General features: G+C 46.5%; 1 long non-coding RNA gene across 3 annotated transcripts in view; it reads right to left on the bottom strand.

Moving 5' to 3' along the window:
- LOC146036547 (uncharacterized) overlaps positions 1-23,776 on the bottom strand; it is a 109,657-nt gene that overhangs the window by 55,883 nt on the left and 29,998 nt on the right. The window lies entirely within an intron of this gene.

Here is a 23,776-nt window from a genome sequence, read left to right as displayed (position 1 = left end):
CCTGTAACATAGCAGTCGGGAGCTGATTGGTCAGTACTTTATCTTCAATCTTCCCCCTTTGTCTTTCCTTGACAGCAGATTCCCTACTACCCTCAGGCGAGCACAGGAGCTGCCAGGGAAAAACATTCTAAGACTGGCAAGGCTGAAATTTTGCAAATGGACAAAACCATGCTGCACTGCAGGTGGGGCAGATGTAACATGTGCAGAGAGAGTTAGATTTGGGTGGGGTGTACTCAAACGGAAATTGCGGTGTAATAGCAGCCAGTATTTACCCTGCACAAAAACAAAATACCTCACGTAAATCTGACTCTCTGCACACGTTGCATCTGCCCCACCTGCAATGCAGCCCTGCTAACACGTCTGAATTAGACCCTATATACAGTATGTATAGAACAATTTACAACGAGCTATATCGCATTAATTACTAGTGTTTGTACAAAACGAGGATGATAACATTAACGATCGGTGCCAAACTGAGTCTCGTTAATATTTCTACACCTTCAAACCTAATGCATAACAATATTTTTGGAAGCGGTACACTGTTCTCCCGAGCACGTGTCTCAGGACAGATTATTGATATGTAACAAACAGCACATCAAGAAAAACAAGTGAGCTCCAATTAGCAGCAATGTTCTGTCTCGTGTGGGTCTCTGCCCAAGTGCTGGTGACATGCATCATAATCTCTGTCCTGAGCATAACCCAGCGTCCCGCAGATGGTATCTGCGCTGTAATACGTAGCCGGGTTGCCCAACATTGTTATCAGGAAATAGATTGTAACTGTCATTTCAGCCCCTAGCAAAACAAGAGCGCTGACTGGAAATATCGTTAGCTGGACGCTAATCAAGAATAATAATAAAGGTGGGAAAGACAGGAAATAACATAGAAAATGACCAAGATGCTTTCTACAACAGACATTACAGAGATTGCACCTTGCAGCGGTACAGAGAGCATTAAGGGGCAAATTTACTAAAGATAAATCAATATCGATCGGTCTTAATTGACGTTGTGTTGCAGGGGCCAACTTGTACATTTACAATGATGCAATAAAATGTGTATCTTAGGGTAGTAAAAATATTTGGGTGCTCGGCGGGGGGGCGTGCGTTCTGTGGGGCGGCATTCTTGTACGCTAGGCAGCAAATATACACAGCTTGGTGAGTAGGTCTGAATCAGGCTCCTAACATCAGGCCACTAACACTGGCCCTCATTGAAATGTGGTTGGAGGATAGTGACTATCACTCCTGCTTACATACAGGGCAGTAGAGAGCATGGTGGGGCCCAGGTACTTGCCAAGGAGCGTGGTCTAATCATAGGAGGCGTGGCCGTGCACCCTTAGAATAAAATATATATAACAGCACTGTAAGCACACCTGCTGCATGCCTCCTAGGACACAGTAAAGAATCCTCCTAGGCTGGCTGAATGTCAACCTTTTTCAACCATGTTGAAATACTGCCGGATGACCTAAATCTTGTCCACCTAACGCTCCATACCCCTGAGCATAACAGGTGGAACTTGCACGCTTGCTACTGATCTAAAAGGCTTCAGAGATAATCCAACTGAAATCATTACAGAGATATACTCACTGAAATATAATGTATTTTGAGATATGATCATTGCTTAAATCTACTGACGCACTGCTGACGTGGGTCTGCTCTGTAATCACTGTATGTATATAAAACACACTGATGCGTGCACTCAAAAGCCACCATCGTGTTGTGCAATCTGTGCCAAAGTCACACAATGTACAAACACATGGCATAAGGCAATACGGAGGTTACTCTGGTTGACTCGGACCCCGGCATGTTCGTACCTGGGACCGATGTTTTATCACTGCGTATGCGCATATTCGCATGTGCAGGCGCCTTCGGAGACTTACATAGTCTCTGTGGTGCTCGCACGGGTTGGGGGTTGGTGGGTGGTTGGAGGCATGCCAGGGGGGCATTCACATGCGAGCACCCTGCATTTTCTGGGCTTACCCACCAAAACGCTGGGTGTGCCCAGGAAAACACTAGGCATCCCCAATGCAAACGCGGGCGGGCACTTGGCTTCCGGGGGTGGGTGGGGTAAACGGACGTCAGCTGCCCGCCTAGTTCTCAGAGCAGGACACCGCTAGTGTAATTCAGCAGAGACCGACTTATATTTGCGAGAACTGTGGAAACCATTCGCTGGTCGGCGACCATCAAATGATTTCAGCCCCGCACGCTAGCCTGCGCATGGATGTATATGCAAATCATCCATTCGCATTGCTGCGCGTATATATTTGCTGGGCGTGCATTCGTACACCTGGCATGCAGTGAACTAATGCTAACCAGAATGACCTCCTAAGTCCCAGGGAAGCTGTTAGTAATTACAGGGAGTGTGGCGGTCCTCGCACGTCAGCACATGAAAATGATTATTGAAAAAATGGGGGTGTGGACGTTCTTGTTGTATTTAGGGGCAGTTACGGGGCTGGAAAGGCAAATTCGGCATTTGTGTCCTCTAGGGATGTGAGTTTTGGTTCTTCAGAAATCCAAATCCACCCAAACGTCTTGGATCCAAAACATAACCTGGTTCCGATCTCCTGAGAATATCTGAACCTAACTAAGTCCCGGAGTCCCGTTCTTTTTGCGGTTTAGAATACTAATTTTAAAAATGATTTTCGGTATTTGGATTCAGTTCATATTGGAAAAATAACATGATTTTAGCAGTTTTTATCATTTCTTTTTCAAAAATCTAGAGCTAAAACAAATCAAATCCAAAAACACATGGGGTCGGCCCCATCTCCAGCTGCATGGGCAAGAGGGTAGAATAAGGTCTGATCTTATTATTAGGGGCAAATTTACTAAAGCTTCTAAAATTAAAAGAGGTGCTTTTGCCCATAGCAACCAATGAGATTCTGTCTATCATTTCTCTATTGCATTCTAGAAAATGTAATCTGATGCTTAATTTTGGGCTGGATTCATTTAGGCTTGATACTACTTACCTCACAAAGAAAGAGCCTAAACCTAACGCTAATGTAAATATTTTTAGTGTAGTATCTGCATTTTTGAGACGTCGACATTTTAACCATATCAACATGATCAAAATTCTGGTGTGGAAATTATGATGCCGGCATTTTGACAATTGACTTTCTGACTGTATACCCGCAACACATGAATAAAATGTATGTTCTAAAGTTCTGTGGAAAATTTTCCGATCCTATGTTCCAGCATATGTACTGTGGCAGGGGCGGCATACATCCACATGAAGATAATATGGAGGATCCGGTCCAAGTTTGAGAGCAGCAGCAGCAGCACCAGGGAAACTGATGTGATCACGGTTGGGATGATTAGCAGCAGCTGTGCTCTCCTGATATAAGTGTTTCCAGGGCAGGAGATCATTGCTCCGGATGGTGAAATAGCTGTCCAGGTGATAGGCCACGGTATGGACCACTGGAGCTTTCTGAAGTGTTTGTACGATGCTATGACACCTATATTCTGCAGAGTTGTAACTATAATTGCTTATGCTGATTACCTGGTATCCTGTTCACCTGCTACAAAATAAAGACCAAGACTTCATCTTATCGAATGTATGTGATTCCTTGTCACAGTATATTGAACCTGTTAGTTCCTATGCTGTAATTCAAGTATTGACGTCTTAAGGAATGAGAAATTGGGAAGAGTATAACATGTGGCAGGGCTATCCATTACACAGGTAGTAGGACATTTTACTGATATCTTCTGCATACAGCACATTTCCATGGTCACATATTGTTAATTTTTTGCATGAATAGAGATACAAATTTAATTGTATCTGCCCATCATAAGCGATCGCACAAATGTGCACCATAAGCTCGGCAGGGTGGTGGAAACTCTCTACCTGTCCACCGATACTTGTTGCACACCCGTAACTGTAAGGAATTTCTTTCCGAGAAGTGTCACTTAATTCCCATAACAAGTTATCCAGTTTGCCAGGTATTTACAGTCGCTGCTAATATTAGCCGTGTCTCTCTGAGTAACTCCTAAACGAGAAAATCATGCTGTCAATGTGTGGAAACTGGAAATGAATCATGTTAGCTGCCCTTTGCTGTACAAGACAGACTGTGAATGAGTTAAAGGTGGAACCAGATATACTGTACACTGTGTATGTGATTAGTGTGATGTACTGTAGATAGTCAGGTATGAACTGCAATTCTTTCTATCCAAATCGTATTGAGTGAAATGACTGCATGTTTAATGTTATAAAATGTTTAAGGATATCCATTTTTAGCCACTTGCCTGGTATGGTTGGATCAGCCTGGACTTTCCCTGACATGGGCCCTTATTCTAATCGGCACGGTACGGCCCGCGTGCGGCCGTACCGCCGATGTTTTTGGTCTGCACATGCGCAGAGGTCATTCTGCGCATGTGCAGCCCCCTTCGCCGCAGACGTCTTTCGTCCGCCGCAAAGGGGGCGTATAGGGGCGTGAGAGGCATCATGCCCTCATTTCCCTATGTGTACGCCCCGCGTTTCATGGGCGTTCCCATGCAAACGCGGGGCGTATGCATGGTAATGAGGGCATGACGCCCTCATTACCATGACATGGGGGCGGAAAGCTGACGTCGCCGGATGTCAGCTTTCAGCCCCCATACAAGCTACCACACGGACGATTGTCCGTGTGGTCTCAGCTTGCGGGAGCTGCCGCGGCGTGCGGCCCTGCCTTCGATGGTCGACGACCATCGAATGCAGGGGGCAGCTCCCACCATGGTGGAGGCGTACGCCTCCACCATTTTTGTGCGGATCGCCAGCCGTCCGTGTAAGGACGGCCGTGGCGATCCGTCTGGTGGGCGGCCCTTGGTTTGTGCGGTCGGAGCCCCGTGTGCGGCTCTGACCGCACCAACCAGAATAAGGGCCATGGTCACATCTGATGCGAATGCCCATTTGGTGGTTGCTGGAAGAAATCTGCACTCTTAGGGGTAAATTTACTAAGATGGGAGTTCTACTGAAGATGGGATGTTGCTCTGGGTAACCAATCAGATTCTGGGGGAGATTCTCTGAACTAAAAATGAGGTAAAAACCCCGTTATCTGGGTTTTTACCGCATTTTGGGATGCTCTAAACCATGGGTCTTCAACCTGTGGCCCTCCAGATGTTGTGAAACTACATGTTCCAACATGCATTGCTACATTTTTTTCCTATAAGAGCATGCCAAAACTGTCAGGGCATTCTGGGGCAATTAGTTCCATAACATCTGGAGGGCCACAAAATCTGGGCAACAAAATCTGGCAATGCCCCATAGAAGCCTATGGGCTTCTACCACAACCCACCGCCACCTGGCACCGACCCTCGCCGCCCCGCACTGACCCCCCTCACCTGTGTCCGGGCAGCAGTGGACCTGTGACCTCCTCCTCCCTGCACTGTACATCTCTTCCGGGTGCAGGGAGGAGGAGGAGAGCCAGCCCCCCTGCCGCAGCAGCATCCACAGGCCGGGTAAGAGAGGGAGAAGGGAGCCGCCGGGACCCGCCGCTCATCGCCGGGTCAACGCAAAAGACAGCTCTTAACGCAAGAGCTGTCTTTTGTCATAATTTTCGCATATGTTAGATCATATGCCATATTTATGTTTGCGGTAGCCCGTAATGGGCGGCGGTAAGGGGGAGCGGATGTTAGAGCATCCCCCCTCTATCTTTTATCTTCTAGAAGGTGCTAAATAAATAAGTAGAATCTGACTGGTTGATATGGGCAATATCCTATCTTCAACAGAACTTTGCCTTTAACTATACTGTATCTGAGCATTTTTGGCAAAAAAAACAAACATTAGCCAGTAAGTGGTTTAACACAGGTAACTTGGGGCCTTGATGCAAACCTGCACGCCAGGCTGCGCTAGGCCTAGCGAGCAGGTTAATGCTGCCAGGGCAAACGCACGTCCGCTCCGCCACCAGAATCCCTGCGCTACGCTGCGAGCGGATGTACGCTTACACATCTGCTCACACAGAGGAAAAATCAATCGATCGTTACTCACCATCGAATGTTCCTCTGTTCGCTACTGAAATTAGCCAGGACTTACTTTTCAGTTGAACGGTCTTTGGAAGAATTGGGGATGGGCTATGACATCAGCCACCAGAGCAGGAAGGGGCACGGCATTTCTATGGGCCCGATCAATGTCTTTGTGGGCATGCTCATGAAACACCGGGTGCCCACCTTGAAATGCCCCCTGCCTGTCAATCAGGCAGCGAGCACCCCGGCGAATGAAAAATTCACCGAAGGCTCTCGCCATGGGGGACTGCACATGCGCATTAGCGCCTCTGTGCATGCGCAGTCCCCCACCATTGGGGAAGGGGACAAATTCGGACCTGTGTGAAAAGGTCTGAATCAGACCCTTAATTAGTACCTTGGTTAGAATGATTAGACCACCTGTGCAAAGACATGGATATGCTTAAAACCAGTGTGGTGACCCTTAGACATGGGCCCATACAACTGCATTCTCCTGGTGGGCCCTTCATGCCCAGACTGACAAAGAGTGCTGCACCTGGCTCCTGTCACTGAGCAGGAGTCGCCACTGTGATGTCATCACTCGATGTGATGTCACCTGGGTGCGGCCTGCAACCCCCACTATACTTGCTAAATAAGTCCTTATAGCATTTCAGCATTGAGGTGATGAAATTATTACCCATTCTTTCCTACTATCCCAGAAGTTGCGGGAGACTCATGATTTTACAGGTACACTCCCACGCCCCTGGAAGAGTAATGCCCCTTTCAGACCGCACTTTTAAAACGGTAAATTGCCGTTTTTTTACCGTTTTAAAACGGTAATGTGTGCGGTCTGAAAGGTCCAGTCCCACTTAACCGGTTAGAAAATGCAGTTTTTTCTAACCGGTTAAAATGCAGGGTCCTACCCGTTTCTGAACCGGTATTTTAGCCAAAAAATCGGCTCAGAAACGGTATTTAGGACCCAGCCAATGAGCTGGGTCCTAAATTCAGCACAGTGAATACTTAATGAGCGCTCATTAAGTATTCACAGCACTGGAGCCCCCCCCCCGCGCGTGTCGACACCCCCCGCGCGCGTGTCGACGCCCCCCCGCGTGTCGACCCCCCCGCGCGTGTCGACGGCCCCCCGTGTCGACTTACCCCGTGCCGGTATCTCCGTTGTGGTTCCCGGCACTGCAGCTCAGTATGCTCGGAAAGCACTTATGAAAAAAGTGTCTTTCAGAAAATGGCTGCCCCCCATACGGAAGACAGTTTTTTTAAACTGGGTTTCCTATGGGGCAGCCATTTTCTGGAAGACACTTTTTTCATAAGTGCTTTCCGAGCATACTGAGCTGCAGTCCACAACGGAGGTACCGGCACGGGGTAAGTCGACACGGGGGGGGGGCGCCGACATGCGGGGGGGGGGGGGGGGGGGGGGGCGTCAACACGCGCGGGGGGCGTCGACACGCGCGGGGGGCGTCGACATGCGCGGGGGGGCGTCGACATGCGCTCGGTCGACACGCGAGGGGGGGGGGGGAGCTGCACGGAGGGGAGTGCTGAAGGCTGCACTGGCTTTAACCCTGTATTTGGAAAGTTTCCAAAAACGGGTCTGCCAGTGTCAAAAAATCGGCACTTAAACGGTAATATACCGTTTAAGTGCTGCGGTCTGAAAGGGGTTTTATCTGGCAGACCCGTTTTTGGAAACGTTTCCAAATACAGGGTCAAAGCCAGTTATGCGGTCTGAAAGCAGCATAAGTGGATCTCCCATATCCCCGCCCCCACTTTCAAGTGAAATGAGCAGGATGGAGAGATAATATAAAGAATCTCTGGTCCATAGGGATGGGTCTGTAATGATGTGAATAGGAGTCCCCGGCTCTTATCAGTCATCATCTCCTTTCTGTGTCTCTCCTGACTAGAAGGTGAATAACATTGGCAAGTATGTGATAAGGGTGGCCAATCCTGGGATCGGCGGGATTTGGCCTCAAAAAGTCTGGGATTTCAATCCCGGGATTGGAGTATCCAATCCCGGGATTAGACTGTGCATGCGCAGTCTAATGCCGGGCAGCGTCTGAGCACTCGCTCAGGCGCTGCCCGGCCCCCGGATCCTGACCCCTGCATGTGGCCTGCATAGCGTGACAGTAAAGGTCACGCTGCGCAGCCTTCTCCTGTGCCAGCCCCCTTCCAGTCTCCTCCGCACGTCCGCCCGCCTCCTTTCCGGCCTACCCTGCCTCTTCGTTCTCCGGCCTGCCTGCTAAGAAGGAGGTGCACGAGCCTGGAGGCACCGTGCACCTCCGAACCCACTCCCGGCCGGCCGCCCGCTAATGTAAGTAAATGTGCGGGTCGGCCGGTGTGGGGGTGGTTATGCTGTGCTGCATATGTCTGGAGCAGAACTGTATTAGGGATGCCAATCCCGGGATTGAGCATTTTTTAATACCGGAATTGAAAAAAAATGGGTAAATACTGGCTGCTTTATTTTTACACTGCAATATAGATATCCGTTTGAAGTACAAATCCCACCCAAATCTAACTCTCTCTGCAAATGTTACATAAGGCCCACCTGCAGTGCACATGGTTTTGACCATCTGTGAATGAATTTGCCTTTGCGAGTGAACCAGAATTAACTAGAAAAAAACAATTTGTCAGAGCGCAAGTCTGTAAAATATAGCAGTCTTGGATGACATATAAACCAGTAACTTAACAACTATGTCAATACGCAAATACGTGCACTCCAATGATAATAAAGCACGTGACGTGCGTTCCAAATGTAAGAGGAGTCATGGACCGCATATTCACTCCCATACGTATAATGCATGCCTAAACTGAGGCCGGAGAACGTAAGCGGCACACGTGACGCGCACTCCAAACGAGAACGAGGCGTGGACAGTCTACTCATCACATAGACGTGACGCGCGTTCCAAGCGAGAACGAGGCCTATCTATGGCGCAGACGCAGACCTAATTACGAGGTCTATTTAAACAGAGCAATAAGCACAGTGAGTATATATCCTTCTGAGGAAGCCGCTGAATCGAAAGGCGGGGAAACGCGTAAAGGAGCCACTCATCGGTACCGGTACCCTTCATTGCTACAAATGAGCCTCTGATTTACAGCCATAACCCCGGGAGTGTGGACGAGTCCGCCTGGCTGCACTGCACACGCAGAGAATCTGCAGCTGAAACCCGAGAGCTACAACTGGAGCTTAATGTCAAATTATAAAATATAGTAATTTTTAAAATAAATTTGTTATATCCATAAAACACTTGGATCAGCGCTATCGCTAATTTTTTCTATTTGTCTTTCTTGCATTTCAAGGGGTAGGAGTATCCCCTCGATAGTGACAGCCGCAGATCCAAGACTGCTGTATATTACAGACAAATTGTTTTTTTCTAGTGTTCTACAAAAATATTCCAGCCAGAGCAGCATAACTGTTAATATATACACTCATTTATAGATGTTGCCATTACTATGCATGTCTGAGCGCATGGAAAGAAGAAATTCCTATCTAAAAGGAAATGTAACACAAAACTTGATTTCTAAGGATAACGATAGCACAGACATGCATAGACTATTTAATAAATTGGAAAATGTATGCATCGCGGAGACAAGGCATTGGTGGGATCAGATAACCCTGCAAAAATACCTGGACGGAGACCTGATCCCACGTGGCCTTAGGATTTTGAAATCCTCTACTTTTAATGATGACGCCCAATTTACGGGCGAATGGAATTCAATCCTAGATAACTGTTCCAAAGGACTCATGAAACTTTTAATTAAATACAGGGAACAAAAAGTAAATGAGTTACAAGGTGAAATAGAAAAAGTATATGGGCTACTAAAAGCCTTTGAACAAATACAGGATTATAAAGAAAGGGATATAAAAGTAAATCAGAATATAAAAGATTTTGAACATGAACTAATCTTTAGAAAAGAAAATAAACTAACTAGAGACGTACAAGATTATGAAAGAGGAGAAGTACACAGTTATAACAGGAAAAATGAGAAACCACTAGGTAATCAGAATATCTACAGGAAGGAGTATAGAGAGACAGCAATAACAAGAAACAGAAAAAAATAAATTTGAAAGTGAGAGAAGAGACCGATGGAGGGACAATTCTAACCATACACCCAATAAATACAGGGTAAAATATCAAAAGACAGATCAACAAAATAAATTTAATAAGGCACCAAACTTTGTGAATAAAAGTAGTAGTAGTACGTTTATTTATAAGGCGCCGCAAAGTGTCCGCAGCGCCATACATAGCAAACAAAAAAAACAAATTACAAGGTAACGTACAGGGTGTGTTGAAAGATACAGTATAAATAGGGGTATAGCTGGTAGAACTAAAATCAGCATCAGTTCAGAAGTAGGTGTCAAAATTGTCGAGGAGACTGAAGATGAAGTAGAGGAAGGGAAGAACAGGACAGGAGCACAGGTGAGGTAATGAGGTAGGGTGAGTACGTGAGGAAGGAGGGCCCTGCTCATAAGAGTTAACATACTAAAAATAGGTGGGTGGACGAACGAAATACAATAGGATAAGTAGGAACGGAGGGGAACGGAGGCAGGATAGGAGGATCAAAAGAGGTTAGGAGGAGGGATAGGTTAGTCGAAAAAAGTGGGTTTTGAGGGAGCGCTTGAAGGAGGTAAGGGAATCAGATAGCCTGATGGGTGGCGGGAGGTTGTTCCAGTGCAGTGGGGCAGCGCGAGAGAAATCTTGGACACGGGAGTGGGAGGAGGTGATTAGGTGAGAGGTCAGTCGGCGGTCAGCGATGGAGCGAAGAGGACGGGAGGGAGTGTGGATAGAGATCAGTGAAGAGAGGTAGGGAGCTGTGGAGGAGGAGAGAGCCTTGTAGGTGGTGGTGAGGAGTTTAAAGAGAACTCGGAAAGGAATGGGGAGCCAGTGAAGAGATAAACAGAGGGGGGGGGGGAATAAAAATAGGTTTGAACCTCTGAGAGATGCACAATCTCCTTATAATCGCTATATTAATAGAAACAGGAGACTAGAAAGTGCCCCCACAGACACAGAGGATGATTGGACCGCCTCACCCAACCAGGATTTTTTAGGGGCACACCAAATAGGCCCACTGAAAAGATTAAGGACAAGAGACGAAGAGGCACCAGGGGAGGAAAACAGGTCCACAAAAAGTCAGTGCATAAGATAAGCCCAAAGATGAAGGGTATTTTTAACCTTTCGTCAAAAAACTAACATTAGATGAAATAAACTTGTTAGAACGTGGACTAAACTTTGCACCCTCCTCAAAACCGAACCTGTTTAAACTCTTTGTCGACCTAAATAGGTACAGAAGCACTTTGAGCAGAAAACGTTTCTTTGCAACTAAACTGATGTCACAAAAAAAAAACGGTAGACGGTACTCCAGTCCTGTTAGATCAAGACGATAAAGTCGCTTTAGAAATGTTAGAATCCCTTGAAGAAGAACAAAACAATACAACAGAACCTGACACAAATTAAATAATAAAAATATATGATGCAAAAAGAAAACCAAATTTTAAGTGTAAATCAGAATTTTATCCTTTACAGTACAAAGGACCATTTGTGGAATGTTTTTATAAAACAACTCTAGAACAATTTAAAATATTGTGTGAAAAAAGCTGAGAAAAGCAATATTAGAGATAATTTAAAACCAGGAGAACGCAGGGGATTGAAAAGTCTGTATGCAGACAAAAGCATCAAACAAGCTGACAAAGGCGGTGGGGTTGTAATACTAGATACGACCGACTACTTAGAGGAGTCCTATAGACAACTGACTAATAGTGAGTTCTATAGCCCTCTGAGTGGCAACCCCACCGCCCAATATCAGAAAGCCCTGCATAATCTACTGAATAAAGCCACAGCCGAGGGTGCTATCTCCAGGGAGACTTTTCACTTTCTATATAATTTACACCCCGTTACACCCACCTTTTATTTTTTGCCAAAAATTCATAAACCACCAGGTAGACCTATAATTTCTGGTGTTGGGTCACTTACAAACAACCTGTCGGCCTTCGTTGATTATTATTTACAGTCACGTAGAGAGCCTTACATCATACATAAGAGATACCGGTACTTCTTTACTTTCACGGCGCCAGCATGGCGCCGCGCGTACTTCCGGGTTACGCTCGCCACTAATTAAGTTAAATAAACGGAGTTAACGCCATGCCAACATGGATAGTTCATACCTTCACTATCCATGTTGGCATGGAGTTGATTTTAATTAGTGTGGCGAGCATAGCGAGCCACCGAGCCCGCAGCGTGGGCGAGCGAAGCGAGCCCCGCAAGGGGACTCTGACGCGCGGCGCCATGCTGGCGCCGTGAAAGTAAAGAAGTACCGAGATACCAAACAATTCCTAAATTTGATAAACACAGTAAAATGGAAAAACACCTATACACTAGAGACCTGCGATGTAGAGGCAATGTATTCAAATATTCCCTATGAGTTGGGGGTAAAAGTTATACAAAAGGTTTTGGAAAAAGACACTGATATCTCTGACTCTACGTGAACTGATCGTTAACTCCATTCACTTTATTCTTAAGCACAATTATTTTTTATTTAATTCACAGTATTATTTACAGACACGGGGGACGGCGATGGGGACTAGGTTCACGCCGAGCTTTGCTAACCTATACATGGGCGCCTTTGAGGCGGAACATGTGTGGTGTGAGCGGTTCGGTGCAAGCCTGGTCCTCTACGCACGATTTATTGACGACTTGTTTATAATTTGGGATGGGGACTCCGAATCACTAAACACTTTCACTGATAGTCTTAATCACAATCAATATGGTTTAAAATGTACCCATAATCATCACCCCTCACACATCAACTTCCTGGACATAGCACTCTCGGCTGAACAAGATAAACTACACACAGAAACCTATATAAAACCAGTAGACCAAAGTCGATATTTGGACTTTTCTAGCTCACACACTACAAAATGGAAGATAAACATTCCTAAAAGCCAAATGATATGAGTTAGGAGAAACTGCTCAACAGACCAGACATTTCACAAACAGATTGAAGGTCTCATAAATTAATTTGACAATCAGGGATACCCTAGCGAACTGTTGGACGAAGCATATAGAGAAGATCTTTTACGGGAAAAGAAAGATATAAATAGTAAACAAAGTGAAAATAAAAGAACTAAATATGATAAAAAAGTGTAGCCTTTGTAACACAATACAATAGTTATGCACATGAAATCAGGAAAATCATTAACAAAAACAGTAAAATGTTACTACAGGACGATTTATTGAAAGACACAATAGAAACAAACGGAAGAGTGATATTCCGTAAAGCCGAAAATCTAAAATCAAAACTAGTGTCAAGTCATTTCTCCCTAGAGGAAAAAATACCAAAAAAACAGATAATGAAGAACTGGCTGCCACCCCTTCCAGAAGGCTACCATAAATGTGGCAATTATAAATGCCTCACATGTCAGAATACAAAGAAAAAAACAGTAGAATTCAGTTCCTACGAAACAAAAGAAAAATTTAAAATAAAAGGTAATTTAAACTGTAAATCCACATTCGTGATATATATAATAGAATGCGGCTGTAGAATGCAATATGTGGGTCGTACCACTAGAAGCCTTCACGTCAGATTTCTAGAACATCGACGAAATATCCTAGGTGGTATACGAACACACCCACTATCTAAACATATCTCGTCCTGTCAAAACAATAGCATAAGTGAAGTAACTATAAAAGCAATTGAACAGATTAAACAAACAACAAGAGGTGGAGACAGGTTTGGAAACCTATGTCGGAGAGAAGCCTACTGGATATTTAGATTATCCACACTAACACCAAAAGGTCTAAATGACTGTGTAGAATTAAACAACATATGATCAAAATAATCAGAGGTTCCTTATCTCCCAGTCTTCGCTAAATAATACATTCTGTTATATACTTTGGATTGGATTGTGATTCTACTTGTGTTTACCACTGTACCCCCTTATCTGTACCTATATGCAGGTCATTTATCTTTTATCTTTCATCCATATACCCCTTCCCATCTCTCCTCTAAAAAACACATCGCCCCGCCTTATGCGTGTGTATATATGTAGGTATTGTTATTTTTATATTTATTTTATTTTATTATATTATTATTTTATTATATATCTTTTTATTTATTTATCTGATTTACCCTAAATGAATATTAATCAGGTTGAGCATAGTGCTCCCTCATTTCCCTTGTTTATCTTTAACCCTGTTTAAAATCGAAAAAATAAAAAAATAAAAATAATAATAAAAAAATTAGAATACTAGAAATCGAAAGATATAATAATGAAAGTTCTATAGTCAAATGCACATTACTAGAAATTATAATACTCCGCAATATAGAAACGTTTTAATATATGTCATAAAATTATAACACTATCTACTGTATTGTAGTTTTATCTAATTAAATAAGTTTTTTGTCACAATGGCAACATCTATAGGTATAATTATATTCTTGTGCTTTTTATGTTTAGGGGGATATTCAATCTTCAGGTCACGGCAGGCGAGCTTGCTCGCCCGTCGTGACCCAGTCCCGTTCTCGGTCAGCTCGACCGAGAACACGCAGGCGGGATTCAATGTCCCGCCTGCCGGGGAGCGAAAAGGGGGCGTGGCCGCGAGTTGCGGCCTGGAAGTGACGAGATGCAGCCGGCAGCTCGTCACTTCCCGGCTGTTCTCGGAAGAACGAGCCCGACAGCTAGAGATGTCGGGCTCGTTCTGCCAGGAAACCCTGTTCAATGCTGTCGGGGAAGACAGCATTGAATAGGGCCCGTCGAGCATCTCCCCCACGGGAGATGCTCGACGGAGATTGAATATCCCCCTTAGATTGTTGTATTTATAAAGATTTATAAGCGCCTAATGTCTCCCCAACAAAAGGGTCTGAATGTTAGCTCAAATAAGTTTTTAAAAAAATACAGACTTATGTATGAGTGAAAGAACTGGGAATATGTATCAAAACATCAACCAATCAGATGACATATAAACCAGTAACTTAACAACTATGTCAATACGCAAATATACGTGCACTCCAATGATAATAAAGCACGTGACGTGCGTTCCAAATGTAAAAGGAGTCATGGACCGCATATTCACTCCCATACGTATAATGCATGCCTACACTGAGGCCGGAGAACGTAAGCGGCACACGTCACGTGCACTCCAAACGAGAACGAGGCGTGGACAGTCTACTCATCACATAGACGTGACGCGCGTTCCAAGCGAGAACGAGGCCTGGACAGCCTATCTATGGCGCAGACGCAGACCTAATTACGAGGTCTATTTAAATGGAGCAATAAGCACAGTGAGTATATATCCTTCTGAGGAAGCCGCTGAATCGAAAGGCGGGGAAACGCGTAAAGGAGCCACTCATCGGTACCGGTACCCTTCATTGCTACAAATGAGCCTCTGATTTACAGCCATAACCCCGGGAGTGTGGACGAGTCCGCCTGGCTGCACTGCACACGCAGAGAATCTGCAGCTGAAACCCGAGAGCTACAACTGGAGCTTGGCAAGTTACAAAAAGTTTTCAAGTACTAACACTACTAACTGGCTATTGCATGTGAACATCCATTAACTTATAGGAGTTGTGAGAGAGCTACCTATTGTTAATTGGACTAACTGGCCATTTACAGGCTAATACTGAAACCGCAAGCTAACTAATCCATGCTGGGCTAACTAAACACATACCCTTAAAGGAACCTTTCCTTAAACACATCACCCGTTTTTTTTAGTTTTTATTTTAAAGCTGTATGATTGTATTTTGTGTACCACCGGCCGGTGATTAAATGTCAAATTATAAAATATACTAATTTTTAAAATAAATTTTGTTATATCCATAAAACACTTGGATCAGCGCTATCGCAAATTTTTTCTAATTAACCAGAATAAACCCTTGGGTCTGCCTTAGAGATGCCAAGATCCCCCCTCCCACCCCAGTACTCTGATTCAGGTGATAAGTGCATACTGCACCTGTGACCCAGCCACAGCTGTAATTATAGTGCATATGGGTGTACATTTTACACAACCATGCAGATTACATCAGTCACATCCGTGCAGTTTGCAGGGCTCACTCGTGCTGAACTAATGGGGACATAGAAGATAACGCAGGCAGCAATTCTCTGTGCTACAGTACAAAGCCTCCGCCAAGTAGAACTAATTCCGTACTGGTATTTATTAACAGGTGCAAAGAACAATTATATACGTAACCCTAGGAGCTAATAGTTATCACATTTTTACAGTTAATTAAAGCAATGTAAGTGTATAACTGGTAGTTGTAGCGGAAAGCACATTATTAACTTTTTTATGTGTCACACCTATTTAGAACATGTCAGGGAAATGACTCAGTATACCACCCGGTATTATATACTCCCGCCCTAATAGTGAGATTATAGCTGTGTGGAGAACCTGCATAATCCAGAGATTACAGCCTGTGATTTTGGAGGAAGGAATGAGTTTGGGTACTGCAGTACCATTTCTGACCAGCAAGTGGTGATGTAGAATGCTTACATTCATCCATTGTTCCTTTAATGGAACAAACGCTTTAATCTCAGCACTCATAGCCTGTATATGGTGTTGTGTTGTTACCAGTGGCGGCTCCAGAGGAGGGGCTGCAGCACAGTCCAAAATTCAAATAGGGGAGCCACACCCCCTGTCATTCCAAACTGACACACTGGCAGTGGGTGTGGCTACCCTTTTTGAATTTTGGACTGTGCTACAGCTCCTCCTCTCGAGTCACCATTGATAGTTACCATGTTTAAGGTATAGACTGTATACTTTTTCTGTGTATGGACGGTGTAATGGTTAGCATTACTGCCTCACAGCACTGAGGTCATAGGTTTGATTCCCACCATGGCACTAACTGTGCAGAGTTTGTATATTCTCCATGTGCTTGTGTGGGTTTCCTCCGGGTACTCCGGTTTCCTAAAACATTCCAAAAAAGGGATTTGTGTACTTACTGTTAAATCCTTTTCTCCGATTCCACAGGTGGCACTGGAGATCTACAGTGGGGAATAGAGGGCGACCACTAGGAGCTTGGGCACTATAATAATTATAACAGTGTGGCTAGCTCCTCCCCTCTACTTCCCCCTGCCTGGCAGTCTAAAGAATTGTGCCCGGAGGAGGCTGGAAGATGCAACATACTTCCGAGAGGAGGGTAACCATCACACGTAAAACATGCACACTAGAAACTGTAGGACAGAAGAAATAGAAATTACTTTCAAACAGAGTCAACCAAACAACTGAAATGACCAGGGGTTTTCACTAACAACCTGAATTACCCTGTAATAACTGTCCTGTATATCTGAACTGAAGGAAGAGCAGCGCCGGGAGGGCGTCCAGTGCCACCTGTGGAATCGGAGAAAAGGATTTAACAGTAAGTACACAAATCCCTTTTTCTCCTTCATCCACTAGGTGGCACTGGAGATCTACAGTGGGGACGTCCCAGAGCTCCCATTACGGGCGGGACGGCGCTGAGATCCTTCCAACACTGCGCGGCCAAACTGTGAAGCTTGGGCCGCAAAAGTATCAAATCTATAAAATTTGATAAAGGTTCTTTGTCCGGACCAAGTGGCGGCCCTACATAATTGCAGAACCGAGACCCCTCGGGCAGCCGCCCACGAAGGACCTACTGAGCGTGTGGAGTGTGCCGTAATAGGCGAAGGAGGCACCTGTGATGCCGTCACATATGCCTGTCTGATTGTAAGGCGAATCCATCTGGCCAAAGCCTGTTTGGAGGCAGGCCAACCTCTTTTTGAGATGTCATAAAGTACAAATAGAGAATCGGTCTTTCTCACAGAAGCTGTTCTGGAAATGTAGATTCTGAGGGCCCGTACCACGTCCAGGTATTTAGAATCACTGGAATCCTCTGTAAACGCAGGAACCACAATGGGCTGGTTTATGTGGAACGAGGACACCACTTTTGGTAGGAAAGACGCCTTTGTCCGTAACTCTGCTCTGTCTTCGTGAAAAACAAGGAATGGTGGGCGACATGATAATGCGCTCAAATCTGAAACCCGCCTAGCTGAGGCTAAGGCCAGCAGAAGAACTGTCTTCCATGTTAGGTATTTTAATTCCACTACCTCTAACGGTTCAAACAGCGGAGACTGTAGAAACGAGAGGACTAGATCGAGATCCCATGGTGATGTAGGTGTCCGGAAGGGAGGTTGAATTCTCAACACTCCCTGAAAGAAAGTTTGCACCTGTGGCAGCAGGGCTAATTTTCTCTGAAAATAAATGGAAAGAGCAGAGACTTGGACTTTCAGGGTTCCCAGGCGTAAACCTGCAGTAAGGCCCGCCTGGAGGAAGAGTAGAAGACGCGCCAATTTGAAAAATCTTGGCGATACGCTACGACTCTCACACCATGAAATGTACGCCCTCCATATGCGATGGTAATGAATGGAGGTGACTTCCTTCCTAGCTCGTAACATAGTAGGAATCACTGCTGAAGGAATCCCAGCTCTTCTTAGGATTGTCCTCTCAGTAGCCAGGCCGTCAAATGAAGCCGCTGTAAGTCCGGATGGACGAAGGGACCTTGTGACAGCAGGTCGTGCTGCAGCGGTAGAGGCCATGGTTCGTCTACTAGTAGAGCTGTGAGCGTGGTGTACCACGACCTGCGAGGCCAGTCCGGTGCTATTAGAAGCACTGTGACTGATTCTCTGCGAATGCGTTGCAGAATTCGTGGTAACATTGGAAATGGCGGGAAGATGTAAACAAACTGGTAACGCCAGGGCATCGTCAGCGCATCTATCCCTTCCGCTGCTGGATCCCGCGTCTGTGCACAATATCTCGGAAGCTGGTGGTTGTTGCGGGAGGCCATCAGGTCGATCTGAGGGCATCCCCACCGATGTATGAGTCTCTGGAAGACCTGTTGATGAAGCTTCCATTCTCCCTGGTGAATGTCGTGTCGACTGAGATAGTCGGCTTCCCAGTTCTCTACTCCTGGGATGAATACCGCTGAGATTGCTTGGAGGTGATCCTGCGCCCAGAGTAATATTCGGCTGACCTCCTTCATTGCGGCGTGACTGCGTGTTCCTCCCTGTTTGTTTACATATGCTACTGCTGTAGCATTGTCGGATTGTACTCTGACTGCTTTGCTCCGAAGAAGATCCGAGGCTTCCAGCAGAGCATTGTATATTGCTCTGAGTTCCAGAATGTTTATCGGGAGTAAGGCTTCCAGTGGGGACCACAGACCTTGGAATTGATGTTCGAGCACGACTGCTCCCCAACCGCGGAGACTGGCATCCGTGGTGAGAACCGTCCAGTCCCATATTCCGAATCGCTTCCCCTGAAGAAGATTTCGGGAGGTGAGCCACCACGTCAATGAGAGGCGCGCCCGAGGAGATAGAGTGATTCTCCGATGGAGTGTGAGATGAGAACCTGACCACTGACGGAGTAGGCAGAGCTGGAATGGTCTTGAACGGAACCGACCGTACTGGACCGCTTTGAATGTTGCTACCATTTTCCCCAACAGGCGGATGCACAGAAACACTGTGACCTGTCTGTGTTGTAGCACTGACCGAACCAAGAGTTGAAGAGAAGTAATCTTGTCCTCTGGTAAGTAGATCTTCTGTTGTACCGTATCCAGTATCATTCCTAGGAACAGTAACCTCTGTGAGGGTTGGAGTTGAGATTTTTGATAGTTGAGCATCCAGCCATGCTGTATCAGTATCTCCTGTGTGCGACTGATGTTGGATAGAAGGATGTCTGCAGATGGCGCCTTCAGAAGAAGGTCGTCGAGATATGGCACTACCGTGATCCCTTGGGATCTGAGGAGCTGCATCATAACGGCCATGATCTTTGTAAAGATCCGGGGTGCCGATGACAGCCCGAACGGTAGCGCTTGAAATTGGAAGTGGTCGTCTCTGATTGCGAATCTTAGAAACGCCTGATGAGGCGGCCAAATTGGTATGTGCAGGTAAGCGTCCTTGATGTCTAGAGACACCAAGAACTCTTCCTGCTCCAAACCTGCTATGACTGATTGTAAAGATTCCATTCTGAACTTTACCACTCTCAGGTAGGGGTTGAGATGTTTTAGGTTCAGAATGGGTCGTGTGGAGCCGTCCGGCTTCGGCACGAGGAAAAGTGTAGAATAAAAGCCCTGTGTTCTTTGTTCCAAGGGAACCGGGATAATTACTCCCATCCGACAGAGCTTTTGAACTGCCTGCAAAAGGGCTGCACCTTTGTCGAGAGAAGCTGCCAAACCGGTTGTGAAAAAACGGTTTGGAGGCTTCTTTTGAAAATCTATCTTGCATCCGTAGGTCACAGATTCTGTGACCCAAGCATCCTGACTGGAGAGACACCAGACCTGATGATAGAGGCGCAGCCGCGCCCCCACCCTGGTGTCCCCTAAGTGGGGCTGAGGTGTGTCATGAAGAGGGTTTTGGGGCCGGTTTGGCGTCCTGGTGTGCTGTGGAAGCGACACCTCTTCCCCGACCTCTGTATCCTCTGCCACCAGAAAGGCCAACTCTCGCACGCCCCCGGAATCTTGACGTAGGGCGAAAGGATCGAAAGGACGGTCCCTGAAAGGGCCTTCTAGGAGGAGGAGGAGGGGCTGCAGAAGGTAAGAAAGATGATTTCCCCCCCGTGGCCTGGGAAATCATCTTGTCTAGCTCCGGCCCAAACAAACACTCCCCCTGAAAGGGCAGAGCCTCCACTGCTCTTTTAGATTCCGCATCTGCCTGCCATTGGCGTAGCCAGAGGGCTCTGCGAGCCGAAATGGACAGAGCGGAGATGCGGGATGCCAATATACACACATCTGTAGAAGCCTCTACAAGGTAAGCAGCGGCTTCTTTTATGTGGTCCGCTAAAGCCACTAACTCACCTGCCGCTGGATCGTTACCGAGATTCTCATAAATCTGGGTTGCCCAGGCCTCCATCGCTTTGTTCACCCAGCATCCCACTTGTGCAGGACGTTGAACCAAACCCGCAGCCGTGTAGATGTTCTTAAGGGTGGCTTCCAGCTTCTTGTCAGAAGTCTCCTTCAACGAGGATGTTCCCGGGATAGGCAGGACTGTCTTCTTAGAGAGACGGGAGACCGATGGGTCCACTGAAGGTGGAGTCTCGCATAATTTTCTACTGTCTGCAGGAAAAGGGTATGCAGTTAAGAATTTGTTGGAGGCCTGAAAACGTCTATCTGGATGAAGCCAAGCATCCTTCAAATGTTGGTCTAATTCCTCAGACACTGGGAAGGCAGCCGCCTGTCTGCGACGCTTACCAAATATTTGAGGGCGATCTGGAAGAGCAGCCTCGTCGTCTACTTTTAAGGTAGACTTAACCTTAGCAATAAGGTCTTCTAATCCCTGTGAAACCAGCTCAGGGGCTGTTACTTGTAACATATCAATAGGGTCAGTGTCAGGATACTGTCCCTCCTCCAGAGGAGGCATGTCGTCATCATCCGAGCCATATGCATCCAATCTATCCGTGAGCAGACGGCTCTCATTAGACAAAATGGGCGGAGCTATAGGATCCGCATCCCTAGGGATAAGGGCCCTGGTTAATGATTCCACCGCCGAAGTTAATTCGGCCTGTTGAGACCTAGCAGTCTCTCTATCTCTATGAGAAGCTGACAATTCAGCAGATAAATGCGAAATCACTTGTGTTAATTGAGAAGCCCAAACAGGGACCTCTTGCTGGGGTGTTACTGGAGTGTCTGTGCATTCTGCACACAGTACAGCTCCCTCCACCTGTGGGGTGAATTTTGCCTGACATTTTCTACATGCCAGCTTTTTTGAAGAACCCCCAGCCATCACACACACTACAGTTAAAGTTAAAAGTAGTTAGAAGCAAGTGCAAGTGGAGAGAGAGAGAGGGAGCACCCACAAGTCAGCACTTCCCTCAGCGTTAAAACGCTGCAGGGCTCTGACTATAATTTGAGCACAGCCTTTGCTCTCTAGCAAAGACCTCTATCTCCCCACTGTGTTACTCACAGACCCAGGGGTGAATAGAGGTCAGCGGTGGTGATGAAGCCTCCCTGAGGCAGGACGCGGCAGGGGAGAGCTCCGGAGCTGTTAATGGCGCCGGCAGAGAGGAGGTACGCAGGGGACCCTGGGAACTCGTCCCGCGCGCTAGGCTCCGCCCACCGCTATGGCACGCTTTTTAGAAAAAGACGCGCTGCAATCACCGCCCGTTAAACCCGACTCCCCTGCTAGCGGGGAGCCGGGATATACTCACTCTGCCTTGCTGGCCGGCGGCGGTGAGGCTGTGCGGACTGAGGCGCGGCCGCACGCAGCGGCGTCCAGTCACTCTGGGACAGCGGTCCCAGGAGCCGGGGACCCCGCGCAGACCGCAAGCAGTGGCGCAGGGGTCCCCTCCGGCAGCTCCCGCGACGCAGACAGGCAGTCTTCTTTTTTTTTTTTGGCAGAAGCTGCCTGTCTGTCCTCATATGTAAATTCAATAAAAAAATAATAAAAAAATAATAAAAATGTCTATTTGCCCTTAGAGGGCAAAACGTTGCACCCAGCTCCCCGGGCACATTCTAAGACTGCCAGGCAGGGGGAAGTAGAGGGGAGGAGCTAGCCACACTGTTATAATTATTATAGTGCCCAAGCTCCTAGTGGTCGCCCTCTATTCCCCACTGTAGATCTCCAGTGCCACCTAGTGGATGAAGGAGAAATACTGGTAGGGTAATTGGCTCCCAACAAATTAACCCTAGAATGTCTGTGTGCTTGTACATGTGGTAGGGAATATAGATGATAAACTCCACTGGGGCAGGGACTGAGGTGAATGTTCTAATATTCTCTGTACAGCGCTGCGGAATATGTGTGTGCTATATATAAGAAACTGTTATTAATAATAATAATAATATACAGTATTTCATGCAAATCAAGAAATGTAAATAATGTAACAATGGGTTAAATTTACAGTACTAAAGCCTGTTAAACAGACAAGTGTTGTTGTTACCTGTAAAGTGGTCTATGTGCAAATTACCACAGTAATCTGTAGAACTGCAGTCATGCTAAACAATGGCTGCAGAGGCTCTTCATGTATAAGGCACCTAATGAATTATGCTGCTTGGCCTATACCTTTACTTAACTCTTATGCCTAGAAATAAATCACACAAACGCCTTATTCTATAAATAACACAGACAACCACTGTGTAAGTTTAAATAGGTCATGAATATTTATTGTAATGGTATGACCCCTATTTGTCTAAGGGATGGCAAAGAAAGCACTTGAGACCAGCACCAGTCATCTCGGGTGTTGCTCATGGTAGCGACCGAAGCGCCCCACTCGGACAACACCCCTTCTTGTGGGGTACAGCCCGCGCTGTGACGGACATACCACCCCTTCTATGGCCAGGCGAGGACACTTCCATGAAGTGTCCAATGTCCCGCTGCTTGAGCCGGGACTAGCCCGCCGTCCTGGCTAAGGGGGGCAATACCGCACACAGACCACCTGACTGCTGGTCGAGAGCGCCTTCTCGACGATTTATAATTGAAGCTATAGAAGCCAATTTGGTGAATGGCCCATAGGCCAGGTAGCACAGATGAAAAGAGATAGGTAGGGTGGGGATCCAGACTCAAAGAGGAAATACTTCCTACCAGCATCACCTAATATACCCCTCTCTAAGCTGATGCCCTTATGCTACCTGATTGGCAGATCTAACTGCCACTCAACCTCCTATTTCCCCATGGCACTTTGCAATCACTTCTATTTCTCAGGGTTGCCAACCCTCCCGGAATGGCCAGGAGGATCCCGAAAATCGGGTCCCCCTCCCGGCCCCCCGGAAAGGTGGGCAACCCTCCCGGATTCCGGCTGGCCCCTCCCCCCTCATGTACCTGGTGGTGGCGGAGGCTTTAAATTGCCGCGATTCGCTGCTTTTCGGAGAAAGTGTGCGGGGCGAAATATGCAAATTGCGCATATTTAGCCCCGTCCCTGGTGGTGGCGGAGGCTTTA

Source organism: Crinia signifera, chromosome 9, assembly GCF_055691185.1.
Source record: "Crinia signifera chromosome 9, ASM5569118v1, whole genome shotgun sequence".
Taxonomy (NCBI): Eukaryota; Metazoa; Chordata; class Amphibia; order Anura; family Myobatrachidae; genus Crinia; species Crinia signifera.
This window is presented reverse-complemented; position numbering and strand designations above follow the sequence as displayed.